General features: G+C 50.8%; 1 long non-coding RNA gene and 1 pseudogene across 3 annotated transcripts in view; one reads left to right on the top strand and one right to left on the bottom strand.

Moving 5' to 3' along the window:
• Window positions 1-27,313, top strand: part of LOC149126156 (uncharacterized) — a 116,747-nt gene that overhangs the window by 33,127 nt on the left and 56,307 nt on the right. The gene's annotated exons all lie outside the window — the stretch shown is intronic.
• Window positions 16,784-17,946, bottom strand: LOC103347999 (small ribosomal subunit protein eS4, X isoform-like; annotated as a pseudogene).

Consider the following 27,313-nt stretch of genomic DNA (forward strand, 5'->3'; position numbering starts at 1 on the left):
CTCAGTCTGGAGGCCAGGTCCAGGGTCCAGGTGCGTGCAGGGGTGACTTCCCCTGAGGCCTCAGTCCCTGGTTAGCAGGTGGCTCACCCTCTTCTCCTGCCTGCCTCTCCCTGTGCATGCAGCCCTTTAGATCTCCCTTTTATAAGGGGCACCTTGTGTTTTTGGATTAGGGAGGCCTCCTTTAGACTTAATCACTGCTTTATTTAAAATGTTTTTTTTTTGGTTAAAGTTTTTTTTTTAAGTTCCTTTATCTTATTTGGAGGTGTCACAGAGAGAGGGGAGGAGAGAGAGGGGGGGGGGAGAGAGAGAGATCTTCCATCCACTGGTTAACTCCCTAAATGGCCACAATGACCAGAGGTGGGCCAGGGTGAGGCCAGGAGCCAGGAGCTTCTTCTGGGTCTCCCATGTGGGTGCAGGGGCCCAAGCACTTGGGCCATCTTCTACTGGTTTCCCTGGCCATCAGCAGGGAGCTGGATCAGAAGTAGAGCAGCTGGGACTCATGGGAGCCTATATGGGATGCCACTATGCCACTGCACCGGCCCCTGAATCACTTCCCTAAGGACCTGATCCCCAAGTATGTTTATACCCGGAGGCCCCGGGGACTTGGGACCCAAGCTTGGGAAATTTGGAGGGACACTGTTCAACTGCTAACTGTTGTCTGCCCCTCGATTTGCTTGGAGGCCCAGGGAGGGTGGGGCTGCCCATGGTGGGACCCTCCAGGGGGACTCTCCCAGCCTGCAGGCCCAAGGGCTCTGGCATCCCTCCTGCTGGGGGAGGAATGCCTCCTCCAACAGACCCCACCTTCCTGCCAGCTGGAGCTGGACACCACACATTGCTCTTTGCCAGCGAACCAATATGGAACTCAGAAATTCTTTTTCTCAACAAAGCTGGGCTTCCAAAATTTTTTCTGCTGCTGCCACTATAAATCTCCTTTGAAACTTGCAGCTCAGGAATTGCCTGGCCCTCTGCAGCTGTGGTGGGTGGCAGCCCCAGGGTGATTTGCATTGTAGGGGAGGAGACAGCAGTTGATGGGGGTATTTTCAAAATTATTTGTAGTTTGGCATCCTGGATTGTGTGATGGGTGCATACACACAGCAGAGATTATCATTCTGAAAATATTTTGTTGCCTGTGCAGGTTTTTTTCATTTTCCTTTCTTTTCATTGTAACAAAAAGTGATATGTGTTCATTTTAGGAACTTTGCGAAACAAATTCAAAGCAAAAAAAAAATCATATTTAAACTTAACTTCCAAAGACAGGTGCTGTCCATTTAACTTATCCCCCCCAGTCTTGCTTCTATGGACAGTGTGTTTATTTATTCCAACTATTTTTAAAAGGAATTTATGAATACATTGAATTGGACAATGTCTTTTTTTTTTTTTTTTTGGACAGGCAGAGTGGACAGTGAGAGAGAGAGACAGAGAGAAAGGTCTTCCTTTGCCGTTGGTTCATCCTCCAATGGCTGCCGCGGCCAGCGCGCTGCGGCCAGCGCACCGCGCTGATCCGAAGCCAGGAGCCAGGTGCTTCTCCTGGTCTCCCATGGGGTGCAGGGCCCAAGCACTTGAGCCATCCTCCACTGCACTCCCTGGCCACAGCAGAGAGCTGGCCTGGAAGAGGGGCAACCGGGACAGAATCCGGCGCCCCGACCGGGACTAGAACCCGGTGTGCCAGCGCCGCAAGGCGGAGGATTAGCCTAGTGAGCCACGGCGCTGGCCGACAATGTCTTTTAAAAATTATTTTACATGGGGGGTGGGGAGAGAGAGAGAGAGAGAGCACAAGTGCTCCCTGCTAGTTCTTTCCCCACGTGCCTTCAAGGACCTGGCGGGGCCTGACCAAAGCCAGGAGCTGGGAACCCAATCAAAGTCTCCCAAGGGGTGGCAGGAGCCCAAGTACTCCAGTCATCACTGCTGCCTTCCACGGTGGGAATCAGGAGCTGGAGCCTGGAATTGTATGCAGGTGCTCTGATGTGGGAAGTGGGCATCTTAACCATCATCTTACCCACTAGACTAAATGCCCAACCTGCTGGGTATTTTTTAATATATATGTGTGTGTGTGTGTATGTGTGTGTGTAAATATGTTTAAAACTGGCAATATTTTTAAATGCTTAGAGAGAATCAACAACACACAGGGAGGCACATGGTGAGCCATCTCCGTTAGCCCTGTTTCTGTTCCCTCTGTTCCCCCAAACCCTGCAGGCCGCCGTTTGTGTTCATTGTTCCAGCTCGCCTGACTGTCTGCTCTTGTTCCTTCCCTTTCTTTCACTGACAGGGTTGGGTGTGTGGAAAGTGGTCCCTGGGGGTCTTTCCTGCGTAGCTTCTTGCACCCTGCGCCCACAGTTCTTTCCCCGCAACACCGCTGCCTGTCTCTGTCAAACCTCAGTGTTGTGGGGGTGGGGTCTTGAGATTTATGGCAGGGAATGTTTCTTTCCTCCTCTCTTGGTAACTCTCCAGCTCTGCAACTCCTCGGCCCTGGCGTGGGCCTGGAAGTGCTGTGGTGATGGCCCCTCTGTTCTAGGACGGGCTCTGGAGCAGGTTCGCTGGGCGCTGCTTACCGAGTTGTCCGAGTGCCCAGAGACTGCCCGTGCTCCAACGCGAGCTGTGAGCAGTGGGTTCCTTAAGTGCAGACAGCCGCAGGGGCCAAGATGAGGGCTTGTTCTGCACCAGTCTCCCCCGACTCGGAAAGCTATCTGGCGTGGATACGGTCTTGAGTGCTCATGTCCTAAACTGCAGATGAGACACGCTGAGAGGCAGCCTGCCCAGGGTTCTGTACCTCAGGGTCACAGGACTCATGGGGCCAAGGCGCTGAGGGCTGCCCTCATTCCAGGGGAGGCTGGAACCAGCCGGTCCCCTCCCTCCCATCACAGGGAGCTACGTCTCCGGTGCATTCTACAGTTACTCTTTTTTTTATTTTTAAAGATGTATTTTATTTATTTGAAAGACAGAGCTACAGAGAGAGGCAGAGACAGAGAGAGAGGTCTTCCATCCGTTGGCTTACTCCCCAGATGGCTGCAACGGCTGGAGCCACGACAGTCTGAAGCCAGGAGCTTCCTCCGGGTCTCTCATGCAGGTTCAGGGGACCAAAGACTTGGGCCATCCTCCACTGCTATCTCAGGCCACAGCAGAGAGCTGGATCGGAAGAGGAGCAGCCGGGACTTGAACTGGCACCCATATGGGATGCCGGCGCTTCAGGCCAGGGCGTTAACCTGCTGCGCCACAGCGATGGCCCCCTATAGTTACTCTTAAGAACTACCAGCAAAGGAGGGTGAGAACTGAGTGGGTCAGGGCCAGCCAGGGGACCATCCTATGGTCACATGACTGCAGCTGCCCAGGACTTTCCTTCTGGTGCTGGTGGGATTGTCTGCCTCTTGCCTCCGGTCTCACCGTGTTGTCATGAGGCAAACTTGATACTGCTCACGGCCAGCTCTCCTACCACATGGAGACAGGGCGGGGCGGGGGCATTGATAGCCAGTAAGAAGTGCCCAGTACTCAGAGGGAAGCAAAGAGGGATGAAAAGCCCCATGCACATGGTGGAATCCTGGGCCAGTCCTGCCTGAGACACGTGGTCTCTGGGTTATGGAGGTTAGACTGGTTTTCTGTTCTCATTGTACCAAGTTCAGGAAGCTCGAGCCCCTTGGAGAGGATGCGGGGGTGGGGGCGGGGTGGGGGAGGTGTTGCTGGGAGGTGAGAGTCGGTGGCGTTGGCTGTGGGAGCAGACCGGCTGTGTCCACATGCTGGTTCTGCCATTGTACAGAGTGTGGCCCTGGGCAAGCAATGTGACCTTTCCAAGTGTGTCTCTGTGCCTGTGGGGCGACGTGACCTGATTGCATGAGTCAGTGCAGGTCACCTGTGTGCCTGGGACCGGGGTCATGCTGAGCTGCCCTGCAAGGCTATTATTTGTGCTCAGCTGTCTACACTTCACCAGCTTCCTCTGTGTCTTGGCCGATCCCATGGCCTCCCTTAGCCACTTGGTGTTGTCATGCACCCCACCAGTCAGCAGCAGGGGCTGGGGAATAGTCCCTGGGAGCCTTTTCAGTCAGCAGATGTAAAGATCCAAGGCTGGGAGGCCAGCGTTGTGTTGCTGTGGGTTAAGCTGCGGCCTGCGATGCTGGCATCCCACATGAGTGCGGGCTAGAGTCCTGGCTGCTTGGCTTCCAACCCAGCTCCCAGCTAATGCACCTAGGAAAGCAGCGGAAGACGGCCTAAGTGTTTGGGGCCCTGTCACCCATGTGGGAGACCTGGATGGAGTTCCAGGCTCTTGGCTTTAGCCTGGCTCAGCCCCAGCTATTGCAGTCATTTGGGGAGTGAACCAGAGGATGGAAGATTCTCTCTCTCTCTCTAACTCTGCCTTTCAAATAAATAAATAGATCTTTTTTTTTTTTTAACAAAGATTTAAGGCTGGTCAATAAAGACTCTTCATTGAGGAGGCAATGGAGTAGAATAAAATTACACAAAAATGGGGCAGAATTTTAAGAATGAACTGAGAATGTATAGCCCCAGCTATAGGGGACCATCTTCCTTCCTTAAAAATTTTAAAGCAATTTTTAAAGAGATTTATTTATTTGAAAGTTGTGGGGGGGGGGGGGAGGAGAGGTCTTCCATCCATGGTTTACTCCTGATGGCTGCAACAGCCAGGGCTGGGCTGGGCTGAAGCCAGGAGCTTCATCTGGGTCTCTCATGTGGGTGGCAGGGGTCCAAGAAAATGGGCCATCCTCTACTGCTTTCCCAGGCCATAGCAGAGAGCTGGATTGGAAGTGGAGCAGCCGGGATTTGAATTGGCACCCATATGGGATGCTGGCATCACAGGTGGCGGCTTTACCTGCTACGCCACAGCGCCGGGCCCCTTCCAGCATTGTCTCTCATCAAGGTGGTCTCCCCAGGAACAAAGGACCTGTGACCGCATAATTCTTGCAGGATTTTTCTCAGGCTGCCATAACACACTGGGGGCTTTAGCAACAGAAATGTATTATCTCGGGGTTCTGGTGGTTCAGGGTCCAGGTGTGGGGAGAGTCACTTCCTGCCGAGGCCCCTGTGGATGGCCACCTTCTCCCTGTGTCCTCACGTGGCCGTCCCTCTGTGTGCGTGTCTGTATCCTGAGCTGCTCTTCTTTTATGGACATCAGTCATGTTGGAGCTGGGCCCTCCCATATGTCTTCATTTTACCGTAATTATCTCCTTTAAGGCCCTGTCTCCAGACAGAGTCCCACTGGGGCTTTGTGGCGCTTCGCATATGAAATTCGAGGGGGCTCAGTTCAGCTCCTACTGCTCCCCTAGAACCCACAGACCCCTCTCCTGCCTGGTCTCCCTCTTCCTGTCCCTGAACCCTGGAGAGACCCCACACAACCTGGCATCTTCGCGGGAGCAGATGAAGGGTTTGCCTTGGAGTCCCAGGACCCTGGAAACCCCGGCCGATATGCAAATTCCTCCTTCAGAAGGTGGACATGGAGGGGGAGAGGTGTGGGCGGGGGCACGGGGGGACTGCGTGCCCTCGGCACGTATGAAAGTGGCGTCTTTCCACCCAGTGTAAAGTGGTGTCTTTCATGGGTGTGCAGGTCTCTGTGTGTTTCTATTTAGCTAGAGTTTAAAGAAGGTGAGTGATTAGTTTGTGTGCATTGGCGCCTGTCGTGGGGTAAAAGCTGAGCCCAGTGGGCAGTTCCCCGACTGGGGATGGACAGTCTCGGCATGTTGAATAAAGGAACATTGCAACATTCTTGGCCTCCTATTTGCTAATTTCCTCAGGATATTTTTAGTCCATCTGTCATCTTCAGCTTTGGGAGTCATAGGACAGACTTTATTTCATCGAGTTTGGAGCCGAGGCTCTCGCCTGTGATCGTGACAAATTGGGAGTGAGTGGTGAGAGCCTCCTTCTTGCTCTGAGAGACTGCAGCCACGGGGGTGTGGTGGGGGTGGGGCTGGCCCCGTGAGCCTTTGCGGGTTCGTATCCCCGGACACTGTACTCTACGCAGCCTTCTGTTCGAACATCCGTGATTTCATGACCTCTTTTTTTATGGTATGGTGCATATTGTCATAAGCTTTCTTCAGATCTATTTACCTAGCCATCAAACCATACACATAGAAATTATTTGGAAATATTTTCCTGTATGTCCATCAAGGTTTTACCTTACTCTTTTAGGTTAAGCCTTGTTAACGTGCCATCCAGCCTCATCCATGTTGTTGCAAATGGCAGTATCTCCTTTTTTGAGGGCTGAGTAATATTTTGTTATATGTGTATTTTACATATTTATGTATATTTACACACACCACAGTTTCTTATCCATTTGTCTGTTAATGGGCACTTAGGAGAATGGTATTTTGAGTTAGTAAATCAGACGCAAAAATATTGCATGATCTCACATGTGAGTTTACAAGAAAGTATAGAATGGTGCTTTCTGGGGACAGAGGAGAGGAAAAAGGGAGAAGTAGCTTAAAGGGTACAAGTTTGTAGAGAGGTAAGATGATTCAGTCTAGAGCTCCAAGGTACAGTATGAGGACCACAGTTCATTCACACTGTGTTAGACACCAGAAATCTGCTGAGGGTAGATTTTAGGTGCACACAGCACACAGAAGGGTAATCGTGGAAGATAATGGCTATGCACATTTGTTTGGATATGGTAGTTACTTCACTATGTATGTAGGCTTCAAGACATCTTGTTGCACACTTCCAACATACATAACAAATCAATCTTAAAAGATATAATCCAACTCTGTTTAGTTTATATCTTTCAGATTGAGATTAAAAGTAAAAATCAGAGATTTTATTTCAAAAAATTTTACTTATTTATTTGAAAGAGTTCCAGAGAGAAGAGGAAGAGAAGTGGAGAGAGAGAGAGAGAGAGCAAGAGAGAAAGATTTTCCATGTGGTGGTTCACTCCCAAATAGCCGCAATGGCCAGGGATGGGCCAGGCCCTAAACCAGGAGCTGGGAGCTTCATCCAGGTCTCCCACCTGGGTGGCAGAGGCCCAAGTACTTGGCCCATCTTTGCTGCTTTTCCAGGCACATTAGCAGAGCTGGATTGGAAGTGGAGCAACTGGACACAAACTGGTGCCCATGTGAGATGTCGGTGTCACAGGTGACAGCTTAATCCACTAGGTCCCAAAGCTAGAGGTTTTTAAAAGGACTGGTGTGCCTCCCTTGTTTTTGAAAATATGTAGATATTTTTAAAGACACATATACATCTTTGAGTATACGTCCACATATTTCTACAAATACAGATATAATGCATTGGGAGCTGTTAGGATAGTGGGATCTTCTGGTTAATGGAATATTATGGTTCATAATTGTTTTTTTGTCATCTAAAAACTATCAATTAAAGCAGAAATGCAATGAAACATCCAACTGTAATGCTAGTTTACATTTAACTGGACCTTTTATTAAAAAGATTTATTTTATTTATTTAAAGGACTGAGTTAGAGAGGTAGAGACAGAGAGAGAGAGAGGTCTTCCATCTGCTGGTTCAGTCCCCAAATGGCTGCAATGGCCAGAGCTGGCCCCATCTGAAGCCAGGAGTCAGGAGCTGCTTCTGGGTCTCCTATGCAGGTGTAGAGGCTCAAGCACTTGGGCCATCTTCTGATGCTTTCCAGGCAGGGAGCTGGATGGGTAATGGAGCAACTGTGACTCGAACCAGTGCCCATATGGGATGCTGGCACTGCAGGCAGAGGCTTAGCCTACTATGCCGCAGTGCCAGCTCCTGTTTAAGACCCTTTAGCTCCTGTTGCAGCCCCTCCTAGCATTACACTCATTTCCCAGATGGAGAAGTCAGCGTGCATGAGCAGCAGACGGCTCCTTCTTCCCATAAGGGACCTGAACTCTCCCCCAGAAGCAATGCACAGCTGTGGCACCCATACATTTGGAAAACCTCTTCTGAGGCTATAGACATTTGTTCAAAATGAAAATACATTTACTGTTTCTTTTCTAATTATATAAATAATACATTCTCAGAGTCAAAAGCTTAATGAATACAGAAATGTATAAAAAGCAAAAATTGGCCGGCGCCGCGGCTCACTAGGCTAATCCTCCGCCTAGCGGCGCAGGCACACCGGGTTCTAGCCCCGGTTGGGGCGCCGGATTCTGTCCCGGTTGCCCCTCTTCCAGGCCAGTTCTCTGCTGTGGCCAGGGAGTGCAGTGGAGGATGGCCCAGGTGCTTGGGCCCTGCACCCCATGGGAGACCAGGAAAAGCACCTGGCTCCTGGCTCCTGCCATCGGATCAGCGCGGTGCGCCGGCCGCAGTGCGCTGGCCGCGGCGGCCATTGGAGGGTGAACCAACGGCAAAGGAAGACCTTTCTCTCTGTCTCTCTCTCTCACTGTCCACTCTGCCTGTCAAAAAAAAAATTATATCATTAAAATGACCTCAAATGTTTCCACATGGGGCTAATCACCACTAATTTTGGAGACCTCACTTGGACATCTCTCCCACAGTAAATGTGCTCATGTTCATGGCTGTGTTGGTGAACCGGAACGACTCGGTGTTAATGTTGTACTTTTGTAACCTACTTTTTTTTTTAATAGCTCTGGCATACACTACAGAGAACTTTCCATACTTGTACACGGAGATGTACACAATCATTTTTAAAGTATCTGCACTTCATTTTTGGCACACAGTGAAGTACCTTTGATCATTCCTCCATGGCTGATCAATTAAGTTGTTCCATTTTTTGCATTATAAACAAGGTCATAGTTCATGTCCTTGCATTTCTTTGTCCTCTTGTCCAGTGAGCTCCTAACAGTAAGCTACTAGTTTGAACATTCTTTTGGTGCAAAAGATCATGTTAGTTCTTGGAGTTTAGGGACGGGGCCATATTGATGGTATTCTGTTTCCTCCAAGTGCTAGCTGTGTGACCACAGGCATTAGAGCAAGAATTCCAACCCCAGAAGTACTGCGCTGGAGATACCAAGGCACATGCAACACAACCTTGGCCCTTCTTGATCTTGACTGCTGGAGCAGAAGCATGCTTGTCCATGTGTGTGTGCACCCACACCGCTCACCCAGCCACCCGTGCACACCACACAATTAACCATAATCCAATATGGTAAATGCTACACTTCCAGGCCAATGAGTCAGAAGGCAAAATGGATAATTACGCCTGGGAAAGTCTGAGGCGATGACTTTCCTGCTAAGCCTGTACGAGGACCAGGATTACACCCAGCAGAGGTGGCGGAAGGACATGTGAGATGGAGAGAGAACCTGGGAAAGCCTCCTTGGTCATCTCGAGGTTTGGGGGATGAGGGGGGTATCCTGGTGTGGCCAGACCTCAGAAATGACAAGTCACAAGCCTTCCATAGGGGTGAGTTTGGAGAGCTTCCTTTATCTTTCTCACTGATAGGTAATTATTTTGCCTACTTCATAAGGTTTCATAGGTTAAAAAAATGATAAGGAAATAAGGTACTTAACATGGTGTCTGGCACATACTAGATGTGATTAGATATAACACTGGTGACTATAGTCGATTTCCTCATTTCCTTCATGATCTTATCTTTTTTTTTTTAAGATTTATTTTGCTTATTTGAAAGGCAGAGTTGCAGAGAGAGAGGGAGAGAGAGAGAGAGAGAGAGAGCGAGAAAGTCTTCCATCTGCTGGAAGACCTCCAGGGCTGCAACCCCCAGGGCCAATCCAAAGCCAGGAGCCAGGAGCTTCTTCTGGTTCCCCCACATAGGTGAAGGGGCCCGAGGACTTGGGCCATCTCCCACTGCCTTCCCAGGCACATTAGCAGGGAGCTGATTGGAAGTGGAGCAGCTGGGACTCGAACTGGTGCCCATATAGGATGCCGGCAGTGCAGATGGCAGCTCAACCTGATACCCTACAATGCTGGTCCCTCACTGTGTCATCTTAAGTCTCCTTCCAGCCTTTGGCTTTCTGAACGGAAGTTCAGTGACCTTCCTGTGAAGTTCCCTGTGTCTCATCTTAGCTGTCTGGACCTTGCGTTTCCCCCATTACTAGCCTTGAACACTTCAGGTTTGGATGTGGTGGGCAAGAGGGAAGAGGCTCACGCTCTCTGGTTTCAGTATCTTCACACTGAAAAGCTCAGTTCTGTGTTGCAGACTCTTGGCCGTCAAGCTGGACTTCTCATCTGGAAATGTGGACAAGCCATATAATTTCAAGTATTTTCCATGAAGTTCTGTAAACTTCTAGGTCCAAGCAATAGTGCTGTCTCAGGATGATGAAATGGAAAAACCTACTGGCCTGGGAGACTTTGTTTTGCCACCAGCCCTGGGATGTGTGTCATTTTGGATAAACCTCATCTCCCTGGACCTTAGCTTCATGATGATGATGGTGGTGGTGGTGGTGCTGTGATGATGATGATGATGAAGAATACCTATCGCAGTGAGAAAGGCATGCTCTGGGCCCTTGCTGGTATTTAATCTTACTTAAATCTCACAACAACTCTATGGGATTGATATTCTCATACCCATTTTTCAGATGAGCAAACTACAACCCGAAGACAAGAACTCAACTTGTTTAAGATACTATAACTCACAAATGTCCAAGGCACATTGCATCCCAGAGCTATCTGGTTCTTCTTCTTCCCTCCTGTTTTTTTTTTTTTTTCTGGGAAAAATGATGAGATTTTGTTGGATGACCTTGAAGGATGCTTTGACCTCCAAGCTCCATGGTCTATGGAAACATCTCTCCCTTTCCCGCAAAGGCTGTTGATGTTCTTGAGTAGAAGGCGAGCTCTTTGTCACAAACATGTTGTTCTGACCCACCTGGAGCAGCAGGACAAGACATTGTGTGCAGAAGGTGGAAAGCTGGCGTCATGGGCATCTATATTTATTCTGCCCCAGCGTCGGAAGGGTGGAGTGGACCACTCCTCTCCATGCTGCTCATGCCAGGCAGGATTAAATTCATCATTTGATTTGGGAGGTTTTGTCATTTCTGGTTGTAGCCACATTTCCTGAGCCAGTCGCTTTTTATAGGCAAGGGAGCTGGGGTGTTTTCTGCAGGCAGAGTGCTTCATAGGCACCCTGGGGCCGGCTTGGATACAGGATGGACACCAGTTGTTGTCCAGCTTGCTGAGCCACGCTGGTAAAGAAAGGTCAGCTGCCCCGGCCCTCCCTGGCACGATGCCGGCCTCAGCAGATCTGGTGCTTCTGGTTGACTGGAGAGGATCGTTTTATAGGAAGATCTTTACACTTGGCATCTGGAATCACCGATCTGAATTTGGATCCAGAATCCCATCTGAAAAGGGTGTTCGCGAAACTCTCACTGTGTCAGTGGGCTAATTACCCGCCCCCCCCCCCCCAGATATTATTCCCTTAAAATTAATCGTTGCTAGAAAGTGGAGCTGGATGTTATTTGCACCAACATTCCTGGAGACTGTCTATCATGGGCAAAGAGGCAGACCCTCTGACCACAAATCGCTTCACACTCCCTAAGTAGTTTTATATTTTGACCATGATGGTCAGTCACCAGAGCCCAACTTGAATGTTTATGTGCATTCAATCCAAGAGTCTGTGTACCTTTCTGGGCTGATTCCTTTGCAGAAAGGGGTAGAAACTGCGACCAGGTTCTTCATCTCATGCACCCAAGTGTGATGCCCAGTCTACGTATGCTGTCCGGTTGCTTTAGGATACGATGAGTGACTCGTAGCAGGGCCGTGTAGAGGAGGACGTTCTGTCTGGTTGCGATTGCATCCTCACGCGTCTTCCTGCTCATGTCCTCTGGGTCTGGGTTCAGTGCGAGGCGGCCCTGGGCTCTGAACCTTCTGGGCTCTGCCTCACTGGCTGCCAGCTGCTGCGCTGTGCTCTCCCATCTGCAGTCCCCTCCCCCAACTTCCTGAATTTGAAGTGTACCATATGTACAGTTTTTTGTAGTGCTTAGCATTTTAGCCATTTATAAGTACTTAATTCAGTGGTGCTAAATCTGTCGATAGCATCACCACTACCTCTGGCCCAAACTCATCCTCCTCTTCTAAGTCGATTAAGCATAGACTCCCCCTTCCTCCCTGTACTCCCCCGCCCCCGCCTCCCTTCTATGAGGAGTGGGATTAGCTGCCTCCAGGCTGAGCCCTGGGCTTAGTGACTCCTCAACGCCCCTTAAAGGAAGCGGAGATTGTGAAGTAGGAACCAGGAAGCTGCTGGAGATGGGGCTGTGACCCTCCCTGTCTCTCACCTCCTCCTCTCTGCTTCACACAGAGTCTCTGTTCTTTCTCCTTTGCTATTGACTGGAGGCCTTCACTCTTCCCATGCATCTCCTCTCTGATGCTTCTGTCCATTCTCCACGTCGGCCTGCTCATGGCTTGGGTTCACCCTGCGGCTCCGTTACCCTGCCAGCTCGTCCACCTGTTGCTGCCCCATTGTCTCGGTATGAGCTGGTTCACAGTCCCGCTGCAGGCAGTGTGGACAGCCTGCTTTCTCTTCCCATGGCAAGCTGCGCCAGAGGCAAGCTGCGCCAGAGGCAAGCTGCATAGCCTATGATGGGCTGCCTTAGGCAGAACCTTTTCCTGCCCCAGGGTCTCCAGCACAAGGTAGGATTTTGTGGGCATCCCGTGTTGACCATGTCCAGCTTCTGGCCTCCAGGAAATCATTCCCACTTCACTGGGGAGGCAGCTGAGGCCAGAGACATCAAGGATGTGTCCTTCCTTGGTAGGTGACCTTGAGGGCAGATGATGTGGGGTGGAGAAAGTGGAGTAGAAGAGACACAGGGGGACTTAGGGCAGCATCATTCTCGTGATGGTCCTTTGCACCTTGTCATAGGTAGCAGGGAGTCTCTGCCACCTCCCCTGGTTCTCAGTGAGTTCCCCAAGATTGATGCCCGTCTCTCCCCTTCTACTACACTATTTATACATAGCTCTAAGCTTCTCGAGGTAAATGTTCCAGTTCCTCCACATCCTTGCCAACACCTGATAGGGTCAGTTTAAAAAATGTTCAGCCATTCTACCTGGTGGTGAGACCCTCAAACGTCTCAAATTGAAATGATTCAATGTACTTGAACTTGTTCTTACAGGTACCCTAGAAGTCACCTTTGTTTCGATATTATTGCTATTATTATTTTTGCCTAAAGCAAGGTGATCATGCATGAGATCACTAAGACGTTGTGTTAGGAATCTTCTTTTTTTTTGAAAGATTTTTATTTATTAATTTGAGAGGTAGAGGGAGGAACAGAGAGAGAGAGGTCTTCCATCCGTTGGTTCATTCCCCAGTGGCCGCAACGGTCAGAGCTGCGCCAATCTGAAGCCAGGAGCCAGGAGCTTCTTCCAGGTCTCCCACGTGAGTGCAGGGGCCCAAAGACTTGGGACATCTTCTACTGCTTTCCCAGGCCATAGCAGAGAGCTGGATTGGAAGAGGAGCAGCCGGACTAGAACCGGCGCCCATATGGGATGACGGTGCAGCAGGCGGAGGATTAACCTACTGCGCCACAGCGCTGGCCCCTGTGTTAGGAATTTTTCATTGCATACGACGGAAAACTCAATCCCAACTAGCTTGATCAGCAAAGAGCATTTGTTGATTTGCTCAAATGAAATGCCTTGGGGCCTTCAGGAGCAGCTTGATGCAGAAATAATAAAAACTAGATGAAGCTCAGCTCTGATTCCCTTGGTCCAACTCCATCTCATATAATTTTTTTCCTTATTATCGTAAGATGGTTATCTCTAGCCCCAGGGCTGCGTCACCCTTAACTCATAGCAAGCAGTGAAGAGAATGTCCCTTTCTTCAATTGTTAAGCAAAATCCTGGGTTTTGTCCTTGATTGGGTCAGTTTATGGAAAATAAACCAGCCCTAACCCCACTTCCTTTGACCAGGACAGTAGTACTGTACAGTTCAGCTTTGACTCAACCCACACACCCTAGCCTTGAGCCCAAGTGGAGTTAGCTCCTCCTCCAAGGCACCTGGTGGAGGCAGGGGGAGAGACTGTTGCTGGCACAAAAGTCCAGAGAGAATGCAGGTTGGGTGGTCAGTCTACCCCTTCTCCACTGAGGATGTCAAATGATGGAGCTGGAATGAACCCCAGGCCTTTTGCCCACTTAGATTGCCGGTGTCCAAGAACAGGTGATGCCTTTTGAACTCAAGGCTTAGCTGGAGCAATCCCTGAATCAAAGAATCAGCTGGCTCTGTTTGATTGCTGAATTGTTTCTCATTTTCCTGGGATGCCCAGCCAAGCCCAACGTTGTGTCTCCCTACTGGCTACCCTTTTTTAGATCCAGTCTCTCTGTTCCTGGAAATGCAACTGCTCCAGCTTCAAGGTTCAGGCTTTGGCTTCTTCTACAACCAGCTGTCTCTTTAGCTGTCTTTATTGAACTGTGGTTTGTCCACGTTGCCTGCTGGAGAATTCTTACCCTCAGCTGCTGCACCCGTCCTGAACTCTCTGCTTGGGGCTCCTTGCAGTACCTTCTCTCCCTGGGAGCACTTGGTTCTACAATTATGCCTGCAGTCTCTCTTTCTTCAGTCTCTTGGCCGGCAGGTCTTACTGTAACCTCAGGGAATCTTGAGTGCACCAGCGGACAGGAAATGTGCTCTATACACAGGTACTTCAAAAAGTTAATGGAGAATAGGATTCAAAGATCAGCTCATTTCCGTGCAAAAACTTTGAAATTCATGCCTAGGAGAGGCCTTCAAAAAGTTCATGATCATGTGTCTTATGAAAAAGGAATTTCAATTGTTTTGCATCAAAATAAACTTACCTCCCAGTTCTATTTTCCATGACATTTTGGAAGTCCCCATGTAGATACAATGGAATATTATTCAGCCTTTAAGAAGAAGGAGATCTTGTCACTTGTGACAACGTAGACTAGCCTAGAGGACATCACATACAGTGAAAAAGCCAGACAAAGGAAGCCAAAGGCCGCATGATCTCACTGACCCGCAGAATCTACAAAAGTCAAATTCACAGAAGCAAAGAGCAGAACAGTGGACTCCAGGGGCTGGGAGGAGCCAGGAGAAGCCAGGGAGTGGAGCGGGCAGGACACGGGGCCTGCTGCACAGCGTGATGTTGTCAACAACATCCAGAACCATCCATCGTGCCCTTGAAAACTGCTGCAAGAATAGATCTTCCGTGTTCTCACCGCAAACAAAACCGAAGAGCAAAACAGCAGGTGCCATGGTGGATAAGGTAATGGACTTGATCGAATCTTTTCACAATCTAGACGTGTGTTGAGGCATCATGTTGTACCCCATAAATATATATATATGTGTGTGTATATATATATATACATACAATTTTATTTGCCGATTAAGCTTGAATTCAACTGCAAAAGAACTTTAAAAAGAAAACACAGAAGAAACCTTTGCTCCAGCAGCCCAACTTGCCTCCCCCTTCTTTCTCCTCGGCTCCCAGGAACCTTCAGAAAGGTTTTTCCTTGCCCTGAAGTTGAAGAGACGTGCCTTCTCCCAGTTACTCTCTGCCTCACCCCGTGGCGCTTGCTCCTTTGTTGCCTGCTGACCCCCTGCCCCCGGCTCCATCACCAGCTCCTCGCTCGCCCTGCTCACTGCAGTACGTCCGCTTGCCCAGCAGACGGGGAAGGCACTCAGCACGCATCGCACGAGCTGGCGGCTGCATCGTGTGGTGAGGCAGCAGAACGGTCGTGACACACACTGGTGCCAGCGGAGGAGAAGGGTGTTCATCCTTCTCTTGGTCAGCCACACCACGGGATGATGCCTGCTGGCTCAAACCACGCCGACAGCATGAGAGCACAGGTCCCCAAGCCAGACCTTACAAATGCATGCCCTTGTTGGATAAGCCATGAACCATTTCCCATGCCAGTAATCGTCATAGGAATAGCAAATGTTTATTGAGTGTTGACTGTGCACTCAGCATTGCCTGTGTAATAAATCAGCAGAGACTTGCAGGGGTGTGCAGCTCACATGTCTGCAGGTTTATTGGGGTTTGTCTGACTTATGTGGTCGGGCTCAGGATCCCTGCCTGCTTTCTAATACACTCGTCCTTCTTAGACTAGCTGCCGGCTGACTGCAGCTGAGACAGGATCACGAGAAAGCAATGCCAACCACAAGGGTACATTTCAAATTGTTACTAGCATCTTGTTGGCCAGAGCAAGTGGCATAGTCAAATCTGAAGTCAGGGGCACGGAATGTTTGTCTGTGCTCCCCGAGATCATGGCGAGGGTGTGGATGTGTAACCCTAGCACAGGGAATTTGAGAAAAGAGACCAATACCAGGATTAGTCTTTGCCAGGTATGTCGGTTTACCCTCCAACAACGCTGCAAGGGCCATGAACATATTACATGGCTATTCTACTATAACCAGGTCATATACTATACATATATTATGCTGTCATTATAGTATAAGTATATATGTAATATGAGTATTTTGTAATAGTATAGTTTACACATTACACTCTAAAATCTATTTATTTATTTTTTATTTTTTGACAGGCAGAGTTAGACAGTGAGAGGGAGATTGACAGAGAGAAAAGTCTTCCTTTTTCCGTTGATTCACCCCCAAAGTGGCCGCTATAGCTGGAGCATTGCGGCCAGCGCGCTGCGCTGATCCGAAGCAAGGAGCCAGGTGCTTCCTCCTGGTCTCCCATGCGGGTGTAGGGCCCAAGGGCCTGGGCCATCCTCCACTGCACCCCTGGGCCACAGCAGAGAGCTGGACTGGAAGAGGAGCAACCGTGACAGAATCCGGCGCCCTGACCGGGACTGGAATCCAGGGTGCTGGCGCCACAGGCGGAGGATTAGTCTAGTGAGCTGCGTCACCAGCCTCTAAAATATTATTTTAGTATTATCCTGTAAATTTTTAATTTTATCTCACTGTGTGGATTTAAAAATAATGAAGACTGCAGAGTTCAAGGGTCTTTTTTTTTTTTTACACTGTATTATTTTTAATTACGTACAAAGACTTCTCTAACATGTCACAAGGAGAGCATTCCACCCACTGCCCTGTTTGGCAGCAAGTCTCTTGTCTCTCTCTTCAGCAATGGTGAGGCGGATTCTCCTTCTTCCAGGAAGAGAAATCCATGGTTTGTTGCCCTTGCCGATAACGGAAATGTTGGCAAGCCGAGCGGCAAAGCTGCTGCCATCGGCATTTTCCACACGAGCCACATCAAAGGAGCTGGGATGCCTCTCTCTGTTGGTGATCACACCAATTCTTCCCAGCTGGCATCTCCAGTCACCAGGCACAGGTTACCAGTGTCAACCTTGATGAAACCGGTAGTCATGCCGGTCTCCAGATCAGTCTGAATGGTGTCATTCACCTTGATGAGGGGATCAGGGTAGCGAGCGGTATGAGCATCTAAGGTCACCAGATGCAGGATTCCTTTGTGCCCACAAAGATCTTCCTCACTTTGCACAACTTGTACTTGGCCTCCTCAGGTGTAATGTGATGAACATGCGACCCTTGGTATCATGGATCAGACGGAAATTCTCCCCAGTCTTGTCAAGGCTGATGACCAGCAGGGTAGGTTATATCAGCTCGGACTTTGCCATCAATCTTAAGGAACCGCTGTATGCAGATTTTCTCTACTTCTTCTCCTGTCAGTGCACACTTAAGCCTGTTCCCTGAGGAAATGACGGGAGGGAATCATTCTCTCAGCTTGTGGGGACCAGTGCATGTCTGAGGGGCAAGCACACCAGTCCAGTGCTTTGGAACTGCTACTCCCTTCAGATGCGTCTTTTTTTTTTTTTTTTTTTTTTCTGACAGGCAGAGTGGACAGTGAGAGAGAGAGAGACAGAGAGAAAGGTCTTCCTTTGCCATTGGTTCACCCTCCAATGGCCGCCACGGCCGGCGCGCTACGGCCGGCGCGCTGCGGCCGGCACACTGCGCTGATCCGATGGCAGGAGCCAGGTACTTATCCTGGTCTCCCATGGGGTGCAGGGCCCAAGCACTTGGGCCATCCTCCACTGCACTCCCTGGCCACAGCAGAGAGCTGGCCTGGAAGATGGGCAACCGGGACAGAATCCGGCACCCCGACCAGGACTAGAACCTGGTGTGCCGGCGCCGCAAGGCGGAGGATTAGCCTAGTGAGCCGCGGCGCTGGCCTCAGATGCGTTTTGGGCCCACGAGCCATGGCTGCGCTATGAGCGGAAAGAGGAGGAGATGAAGGGTCTTGCCCTGGCTCACATAGTTAGTTGGAGGCAGAGCTGGAGGCTGGAGCCAGGATAGCAGACTCTAGAGCTTGAGCGTGGCCTCCTGTTGCTTCCATCCTTTTGGTGGAAGCAGCAAAGAGCCTCCAGATTGGGATGGGAGAGATGCATGCTGGTAGCCTTCCATTGCAGAACGGAAGCTCGGGTTCTTCATGCTCTCCACTTCCTGGGCACCCCCGGGCGCATCTCTGGCTGGTCCTTGCTCAAAGCCCTTTTCCCTTCCCATGAACTCTCTGACCAGGGTTTCCCCGTGCAGGGGCTATAACCAACCTGGGAGGAGTCACTGGCTGCTCGTGACTTGCACAAGAGGTAACTTCATTGTATTTTCTGGATCCCAATTCCAAAGGCTTAAACAATGTGGCGTTCTATTTTCTTTTAAAGAGTTATTTATTTATTTTAAAGAGTTACATAGAAAGAGAGGAGAGAAGTCTTCCATTTATTGGTTCACTCCCCAATTGGCTACAATGGCTGGAGCTACACTGATTCCAAGCCAGGAGCCAAGAGCCTCTTCCAGGTCTCCCACATGGGTGCAGGGGCCCAAGGACTTGGACCATCTTCTACTGCTTTCCCAGGCCACAGCAGAGAGCTGGATCAGAAGTGAAACAGCTGGGACTCACACCAATGCCCATATGGGATGCTGGCACTGTAGGCGGTGACTTTACCTGCTACACCACAGTGCCAGCCCCTGATATGGGGATTTTACACACTAGGCAGGCTCACAGAGAGAGCTAGCAGGGGACAATGATGGCTTATCCAACAAGGGATCCATTTGTCATCACTTTGAGATAAGAAGTTTATTTAGCAGAGAGTCAAGATTTCCGTAGTGTGGAGTTCCTGTGAATTTTGGAGGGCAGAAGGGGGAGAGTGAGAGAGACGGGGAGGAAGCCTCAAGCTGTGGTCCAACAGACATAGATATGCACTTACATCAAGGCCTCTGCCACCACACGGAGAGCAAAGCCACGGCTGAGAATCAGCCTCAATTATGAGGGAACATTTTAGCTCCATCATTTGGCACGATCTGTAACCAGAGGTCTTTCGGCACAAGACGGGCTGGTGGGAAAGGGATTTGTGTTGAGGACTTAATGCCATGGCCTGTGCTGCATGTTTGGGTATTTGTGTGTTTACAGAAAATTCAATACTTAATTGTATGCTTGGCCTGCTCACCACTAATTTCTAAAAGAGACATTCCAAAGCCTTGGTTACACTCGCTCATATCTCATAAAAGCCATGACTTGACTGCGGGCACCCAGAACTAATCCTGTGTGGAGACAGGGGCAGCAGGCACCTGGGAGGGCCGGAGGCCCCAGGAGACCACTGTGCCGGGAATGACCGGTCATCTCCCCAGCGTCCGTCGCCTGCTTCCCGGAGGCTCTCCAGATTCCCCAGCACGTGGCTGGGCGACCCACCCTCGAGCCCAGGCCCAGGGCTGGATTGGCTGAAGGAGATGAGTCTAATGCTGGTCACAGTGAACTTGTTCGGCAGTGCAAGTGTGGTATGACCGCATCCAGGAGGAGGCCTGGGAACTTTGTGAAAGCTGTTGGGGAGAGAAAGTCCCACCCCTTGAGAGATGAATGAGGACGATGAAGGCTGTCACTTCCCTTGTGACTATGAGAGGAGCTGGTCTTAGGATGGAGGGTTGGCTGGCGCCGTGGCTCAATAGGCTAATCCTCCACCTGCAGTGCCGGCACCCCGGGGTTCTAGCCCCAGTCGGGGCGCCGGATTCTGTCCTGGTTGCTCCTCTTCCAGTCCAGCTCTCTGCTGTGGCCTGGGAGTGCAGTGGAGGATGGCCCAAGTGCTTGGGCCCTGCACCTGGCTCCTGGCTTCAGATCAGTGGGGTGCACCGAACACAGCAGCTACTGGAGGGTAAACCAACAGAAAAAAGGAAGACCTTTCTCTCTGTCTCTCTCTCTCACTGTCCACTCTGCCTGTAAAAAAAAAAAAAAAAAAAAAAAAAAAAAAAAAAAAAAAGGATGGCGGGTGGCACTGGGAAGGCCTACGGAGAGATGGGAACAGGTGACAATGTTCAGCTGCTGGAACAAACCTTACCTGGAATGATCTGCCTCCAGGATCTTTAATTCCCTTGAAAAAAAGCTGAATTTTCTGTTACTTGGGACGCAAATAACCTGGACCCACCCACTCAAAGTTTTGGCCTTTGCTGTTCTTCTCTGGTGCTGGGAATATCCAGTGACAGGATCTCTGCTCTGGGACAGTTCACGGCCCAGAGATCTGGAGAAGCACTCAGAAACTTTACCCTGGGACTCCCGCTCATTGTAGGAGCTGCCGGGTGGAGGCGGACAGGTGTCTACGTGTTGAGATGAGACATCGCAGGGAGCTCTGGATTGGAGGCGTGCACACATGTGCCTGGAGTGAGGCACGACTCAAGAGCTCCATCACGGACCCAGGCTGCCTTCCATCGTTTTGTGCAAGAATGAGGCGCCTCCAGGTGGGGAGGGGAGCTCTGGGAAGATGTCAGCTGCCAGTGTGTGTGAGGCGCGCTGTGCCCACCAAGCACTGCTCCAGGAGTGGAGACACCTCCCAGGGAACCCAGCTGCTTGTGCCATCACTGGCTGCCTCCCAGGAGCTAGAACTGGGTGGGGCCGGGGATCAAATCCTGGCACTTTGATAGGGGACACGGGGTTCTCAAGTGGCATCTTAACAACTACACCAAATGTCTGTCCCTCTTAAACCATTGTCTGTTGGTATAAAAGAATGCCTGAGACTGGGTAATTTATACAGAAAAGGGAATTGCTTTTGGCTCATGGTTCTTTTTTTTTTTTTTTAAAGATTTATTTATTTGACAGGCAGAGTTAGACAGTGAGAGGGAGAGACAGAGAGAAAGGTCTTCCTTCCATTGGTTCACTCCCCAAATGGCTGCAACGGCCGGAGCTACGCCTCTCCGAAGCCAGGAGCCAGGTGCCTCTTCCCAGTCTCCCATGTGGGTGCAGGGCCCAAGTACTTGGGCCATCCTCCACAGCCTTCCTGGGCCACAGCAGAGAGCTGGACTGGAAGAGGAGCAACCGGGACTAGAACCCGGAGCCCATATGGGATTATGGGTGGAGGATTAACCTAGTGCACCACAGCGCCGGCCCTGGCTCATGGTTCTTGAGGCTGAGAAAGTGCTGGTGTTGGCTGGGCTTTTGCTGAGTGACTCGTGTGGCTCTGTGTCATGATGGAGGAGTGGAATGGGGAAGAGGGCGTTTGCAAAAGGGGCATGTGTTCATAAGAGACTGAGGGGGGCGGTGCCAAGGCTCACTTTGTAACGACGCACCTTGATGAGAAGGAATTCTGTCTCAAAGGTACTCACCTAGGGGCGAGTGCTGCAGGTTATGTCGGGATGCCTGCGTCCCATAAGGGAGTGCTGCTTCGAATCTTGGCTACTCCAGTCCCTGTCCAGCTTTCTGCTAATGCCTCCTTGGAGACAGCAGATGGTGGCTCAAGTTCTTGGGTTCCTGCCACCTGCCTGACCCAGATGGAGTTCTGGTTCCCAGCTGTTATGGGCATTCCAACCAAAGATGGAAGGTCTCTTTCTCTTTCTCTCTCTCTCTCTTTCCCTCTCTCTCTCTGCCGTCCAAAGATATGAAAAAAAAAAATTAAGGCAGCTGGTGCTGTGGCGTAGTAGGTTAAGCCTCTGCATATGGTGTCAGCATCCCATATGAGCACAGGTTCAAGTCCTGGCTGCTCCACTTCTGGTCCAGCTCTCTGCTAATGGCCTAGGAAAGCAGAGGAAGATGGCCCAAGTGCTTGGGCCCCTGCACCCATGTGGGAGACCTGGAAGAAGTTTCTGGCCCCTGGCTTTGGATCTGTCCAGCTCCAGCTGTTGTGGCCATTAGGGAGTGAACCAACAGATGGAAGATCTTTCCCTCCCTCTCTTTGTCTCTCACACTCTCTGTAACTCTGCCTCTCAAATAAATAAATAAATATTTTTTAAAAAGCATTAAAATAAAAAAGAGCCAATCCAGTCTCTTGAGAAAGACATTAGCCCATTCATGAGTGCAGTGTCCTATAATCTACTCACCTCCCAACACTGCCACACTGGGTTGTGGGGACAAACCATGTTCAAACCCTAGGACCGAGAGGGTGTATGTGAGAGGGATGAGAGAAAGGGAATCAAAGAGGAGCCTGTTGAGAACTTTGGCTCAGTAACCAAAGAGTGGAGTGACGGTGACAGCTTCTGAAAGGCGAGACTGGGAGAATCAGGTTCGTAGGCAGGCGGCTCAGGAGTTTGGGATGCCCATTAGACAACAGGCGACAAATGTCAAGTTGGTTGTTAGGTATAGGAGCTTGTTCCCCAGACCACGAATATACTGTACAGTTTTGAAGTTTTGCTCTTTCTCAGATTATGCAATATTCGAAGAGGAAGAAGTGGGCATCTGGGTGAAACACTGCTGAGAGGTCAAGGTCATGAGGATGGGCATTGGGTTGAGAGGGGGGGTGTGAAGGGGGTGGGAGGAGGGGCAGTTGTTGTGGCCTTGAAAGGAAGAGATTTAGTGTTGTGGGGCTGGAAGCCTGATCAGTGTGAACTAAGAGAGAAGGTGGGACTGGGCAGGTGGAGTTCACTTAGTGTTTTAGAAAATTTACTCTGAAGGGGACTGAGAAACAGAGGTAACTGGGGCAAAACGGGGGTGTGTGTGTCAAAGTCATTAAAAAGTATGCATTTTTTTTGACAGGCAGAGTGGACAGTGAGAGAAAGAGACAGAGAGAAATGTCTTCCTTTTGCTATTGGTTCACCCTCCAATGGTCGCCGCGGCCGGCACGCTGTGGCCGGCGCACTGCGCTGATCCAAAGCCAGGAGCCAGGTGCTTCTCCTGGTCTCCCATGGGGTGCAGGGCCCAAGGGCCTGGGCCATCCTCCACTGCACTCCCGGGCCATAGCAGAGAGCTGGACTGGAAGAGGGGCAACCGGGACAGAATCCGGTGCCCTGACCGGGACTAGAACCTGGTGTGCTGGTGCCGCAAGGTGGAGGATTAGCCTACTGAGCCATGGCGCCAGCCAAAAGTATGCATTTTTAAAGGCAGGAGACCAACAGCACCGTTTCCAGGGTGGGGGTGGATCCAGTAATGCAGGAGCTGGGAGGGGTAAGTGCTGGAGACTGGCCCCTGAGCAGGGGGAGGCGATGGGGTGAAGAACCTACAGGGAGGCAAGGGCTGGCTTTTGGTGAGTGATGGAAGGAGGCCAGGGTGTGGGGACAGAAGCAGGCGGGCGGGTAGAGTGAACAGGGGCATGCCGAATTGCCGAATTGTCTTTGCTTGCTTCCGTTTTTGTCAACAGAGAGTGAACACTGGGGAAGACAGGTCGTTTGTGAGGGTGGAAGCAGGGGCCCTGTGGCTGGGGGTGCGTGAAAGGGACTGAAAGGCTGTGGAATTGGCCAGGTAAGGAAGGGACGTCCTCCTGGGGGCTGGGCTGATGGCTACAAGTCCTGATGGGCTTTTAAGAGGTTGTTAGAGTTGAGTTAGCCAGGGACCAAAACTGGAAAGGGAGTGGTCTGTGGGTGAGGTGTTTGAAGCTGGGATGACAGAGAGCGCTCAATGGCAGCTCAGGGTGTCATCCAGAATACAGCCTGTATACAGACGGTGCAGCTTAAACCACGTGCGTTTGTTTCTCATGGTTCTGGAGGCCAGCAAGTCCAAGATCAAAGTTTCCCGCCTCTGCGTCTTCTCTTGACTGTGGGCGGCTCCCACCCCTCTATGTGCTCCCATGAGCTCTTTGGATGTGCCCGGAGGGAGGACTCTCTGGCAACTCTTCTTATAAGAGCACCGCTCTCCAAACCCGATCACCACTCAAAGGCGTTTTGCCTCCGAATGCCATCACCCGGGGTGCTGAGGGCTTCTGTGCACGCAGTCCTTGCCAACGCCAAGGGCTAAGCACCTGCCCAAGGGCGAGGGACGCCGAGCGTCGTCAAAGGAGAGGGGGTTGAGGAACTACAAGGAAAGGGCTTTGGGAGAACCGCCTTCCTGCACGGAGCTCCCTGCACACAGCTGTAAAGCAGAGAGTGAGGCAGGAGCTCAAGCCTCCAGGGAAGGGGCAGGCGGGGGACACTGCTGTCACCAGGGGTGACACTCCAGGGTGGAGTGGACTCTGGTGGGCTCCCCGGCTTGGAATCATTCAGAAAAATTAATGTTTTTAAGTGGACAGATGAAAATTGTATATATTTATGTTGCACCGTGTGTTGTGTTGAAATAGTCATCCATTGTGCTATGGCAACATTGAGCAGATTAGCATAGGTGTCACCTCACATACTTGTTTTTTTTTTTTTGTGATGACAACACTTAAAATCTACCCTGTTAGTGATTTTCAAGAATACAATACCTTGTTATTAGCTCCAATCTCCATGTCCTACAACAGCGGGCTGGAACCTAAGGCTGCTTGTCCTGGCTGGAACTTCGTACCCTTTGGGCAGCTTCCTCCCCACACCTGCCTCTGGCAGCCACCGTTCTGCTCTGTCTGTGCTCCTGGAAGTTTGACTTTCTGAGATTCCATGTGCGAGTGGGATCATGCGGTTTTTGCCTTTCTGTTCCCAGCTTGCTTCACTCAGCGTGATGTCCTCCAGTTGCGCCTGTGTCGTCAGAAATGGCAGAATTTCCTTCACTTCACTATTACATACCTGGAGCCCACCTCTTCTTCATCCACGCGCCTGCCCATGGGCCTGCCTCTACGTCCTGGCCCTCGTGCACGGTGCCACAGTGAACACGGCAGGACAGCTGTCTGCTCAACAGGCCCCGAGTGCAAATCTTAGCTGCGTGACCTTTGGCAAGTGACTTCACGTCTCCGTACTTCGGTTTTCTTATTTGTGAAATGAGGATGACGGCCACGCTTCCCTGCGGGGCTTTTGTGAGGTTTGGATCAATGGGTGCAAAACAGAGCCTGACACCTGCTGAGCACTTGAGAATCATCCCAGGAGTGCGTGCACCAAGGCTGGGTCAGGCAAGGGCCGGGCGGTCTGGTCCAGTGCCACGGACTCCAAGGTCCCTGAGCCTTTTTAGGGAAGGGAGAGGAATAATGGCTTGAGAGTGGCCAGGAGGGTGCCTCTTCCATCTCTGGGCCAGGGACACTGGGGATTTTGGGGAGGAGAAGAGTGGCTCTTGGGCAGGCTGTAGAGGAAGCAGAGGGCCTAGGAGAAGAGAATGGTGGAGGGCAGGTCTGGAAGAGAGATGGAGGATTTTGCTGAGAATGGACAGGGAAAGCCAGGGGACCCCGTGGGCTGACTCACTGCCGTGTGTGTCCCGTGAGCTCTGGGGATGAAAGATCAGGCGATGGGAGATGAATGGGAGTGGTGGACTCTAGTTGGCGGCTGCAGCATGATGGACTTGATCTTGAAGATTTCTTAGACTGTGGGTTGAGACAGGGAGTGCTGGGGTACGTGTGGCAGTGGCAGGGGGCTGTTTTGCCAAGGGCAGGCGGAGCTCTGCGGGTCCCTGCCGCTGAGCAGAGTGTGAGCATGTCTCCGGAGCTGAAGCCAGAAGTCCCTGAGGAGGACAAGGAGATAGGAGGGACCAGAGCTGGCACTGGTGGATCAGCGGGGGCCACATGTGAGAGGCTTTAAGAGCAGGCCATTGGCCAAAAAAGACAGCAGCTCTGTGCTTGGGGAAGATCAACGGGGATGAGGAGGGAGGACGCAGAACGGGCAGACGTCTGAGTGTAGGGCTCAGCCAGCTGAGCTGCTGCAGTGGAACAGGCCAGAAACCAGCAGGTGCTGGAGGCAGGAGGATGCAAGGCAGGGGAGCAGGTCTGAAAGGAACTTTGAATCTATTTCCTGGAGGTGTCGCAGTCCCTCAGCCAATGGCCCAAGGGCATCGTTGGAATCCAAAGATGCTGGTGGGAAGCCAATGAGTAGGCAAATTATGTTGAAACCTAGCTCTCAAATGGGGCCCATCAGCGAGCCGTGAGCCATCTTTAGTGATTCTCCGAGTTTTCCAGTGCCTCAGCTTCCCTAGTTGTTGCAGAAGCACAAGAAGAGCGTTAGAGGCCTCTCCTGGTGTCTCACAGGTGGGGCTGGGTGGCTGGGATCCGGTGGTGCCTCTGTGCACCGCAGGCAAAGATGCCTTGGATTTGGCAGCGAGGGTCAAAGCACTTTCATGTCCATTATCTCATTTAATGCTCATGAGGATGTCAGTCAACAGAGGCTGACAGTGGTGACGTTGAAGACGGTGGAGATGGCTGACGTTTACAGAGTGCTTGTTGTGTGCCAGTCCCGGTACTTAGCGTCGGCCAACAGCGTCCTACTCAATGCTCACAGCAGTCTCTGGAGGCACCCAGGAGTGATATCTCCATTTTATTTACTTTAAAAAATGTTGCTTATTTGAAAGGCACACACACACACACACACATACAGAGAGGGAGATCTTTCATCTGCTGGGCCAGGCCAAAGCAAGGAGCGAGGAATTCCCAACTGGATTTCCCAGGTGCGTGGCAAGGGCCCAAGTCCTTGAGCCATCTATAAAATGAAGGGTTGAGATGAGGGGACCTGGTTGAGGACCAGCCCTTCTCAAACACGTGCTAAGTCATCCTTTGGAGAAGGACTCCAAGCAGGGGTGATGCCTGCCCAAGTGGTATCCAATAGAATGCTCTTCTTTCTACAGAGCAGCTTCAAAAAGTGATGGAACTGAGTGGGAGGAAGTGTTTTTAGCTCTTTCAACCACAGCCCCCAAGGGGACAAAGGGGCCCTGCATTGTCTCCTGATGTGCTTGACAAGAACAACAGCTAACAAAACAACCCTTGGGCATCCTGTGTAGACTTGGCTGAGGAATTGCAATGACACCTCCTGTCCACTAGAGGACTCCACCCTGGGTCAGCAGAGGAAGACCCGTTAAAGACATCTCTATGTGGGGGTAGGTTTGCTCATCTTCCTTTCTGCACATGGCCCTAGGTGTGGATGCTTCATGAGCTATGAAGTGTCAGGGTGTCTGGCACAACGCTCCAGTGGTGACTTGCTAAGGAGTTTGCCTCCAACCTGCATGAGAGTCTTTATCTTGAGCATAAACCATGTTGTCACAACTTCTACCTGCACTGTCCATCTGCAAAGCACAGAGATCTACCCTGCTTCTCCATCATAGCTCTGTGCAAGAAGTCCCGTGGTGGGGAAGGCACAATGAAGCGGCTCAGTTTAACAGACAATTACTCCACAATTCCTGTGTTTTAGGCACCATTCCAAGCACTGTCCAAATGTTAGCTTGCTTGATTTGCAAAACCACTCTATGAGACAGGTGCTCTTATTTAGCCCCATTTTACAGATAGGTAAACTGATATACAGAACTTGTTGAGGGTCATGTACCTAAGAAGTGGTTGGGCTGGGAT

This window comes from Oryctolagus cuniculus, chromosome 6, assembly GCF_051225735.1.
Source record: "Oryctolagus cuniculus isolate XC-2025 breed Fujian yellow rabbit chromosome 6, ASM5122573v1, whole genome shotgun sequence".
In the NCBI taxonomy this organism is placed as follows: domain Eukaryota; kingdom Metazoa; phylum Chordata; class Mammalia; order Lagomorpha; family Leporidae; genus Oryctolagus; species Oryctolagus cuniculus.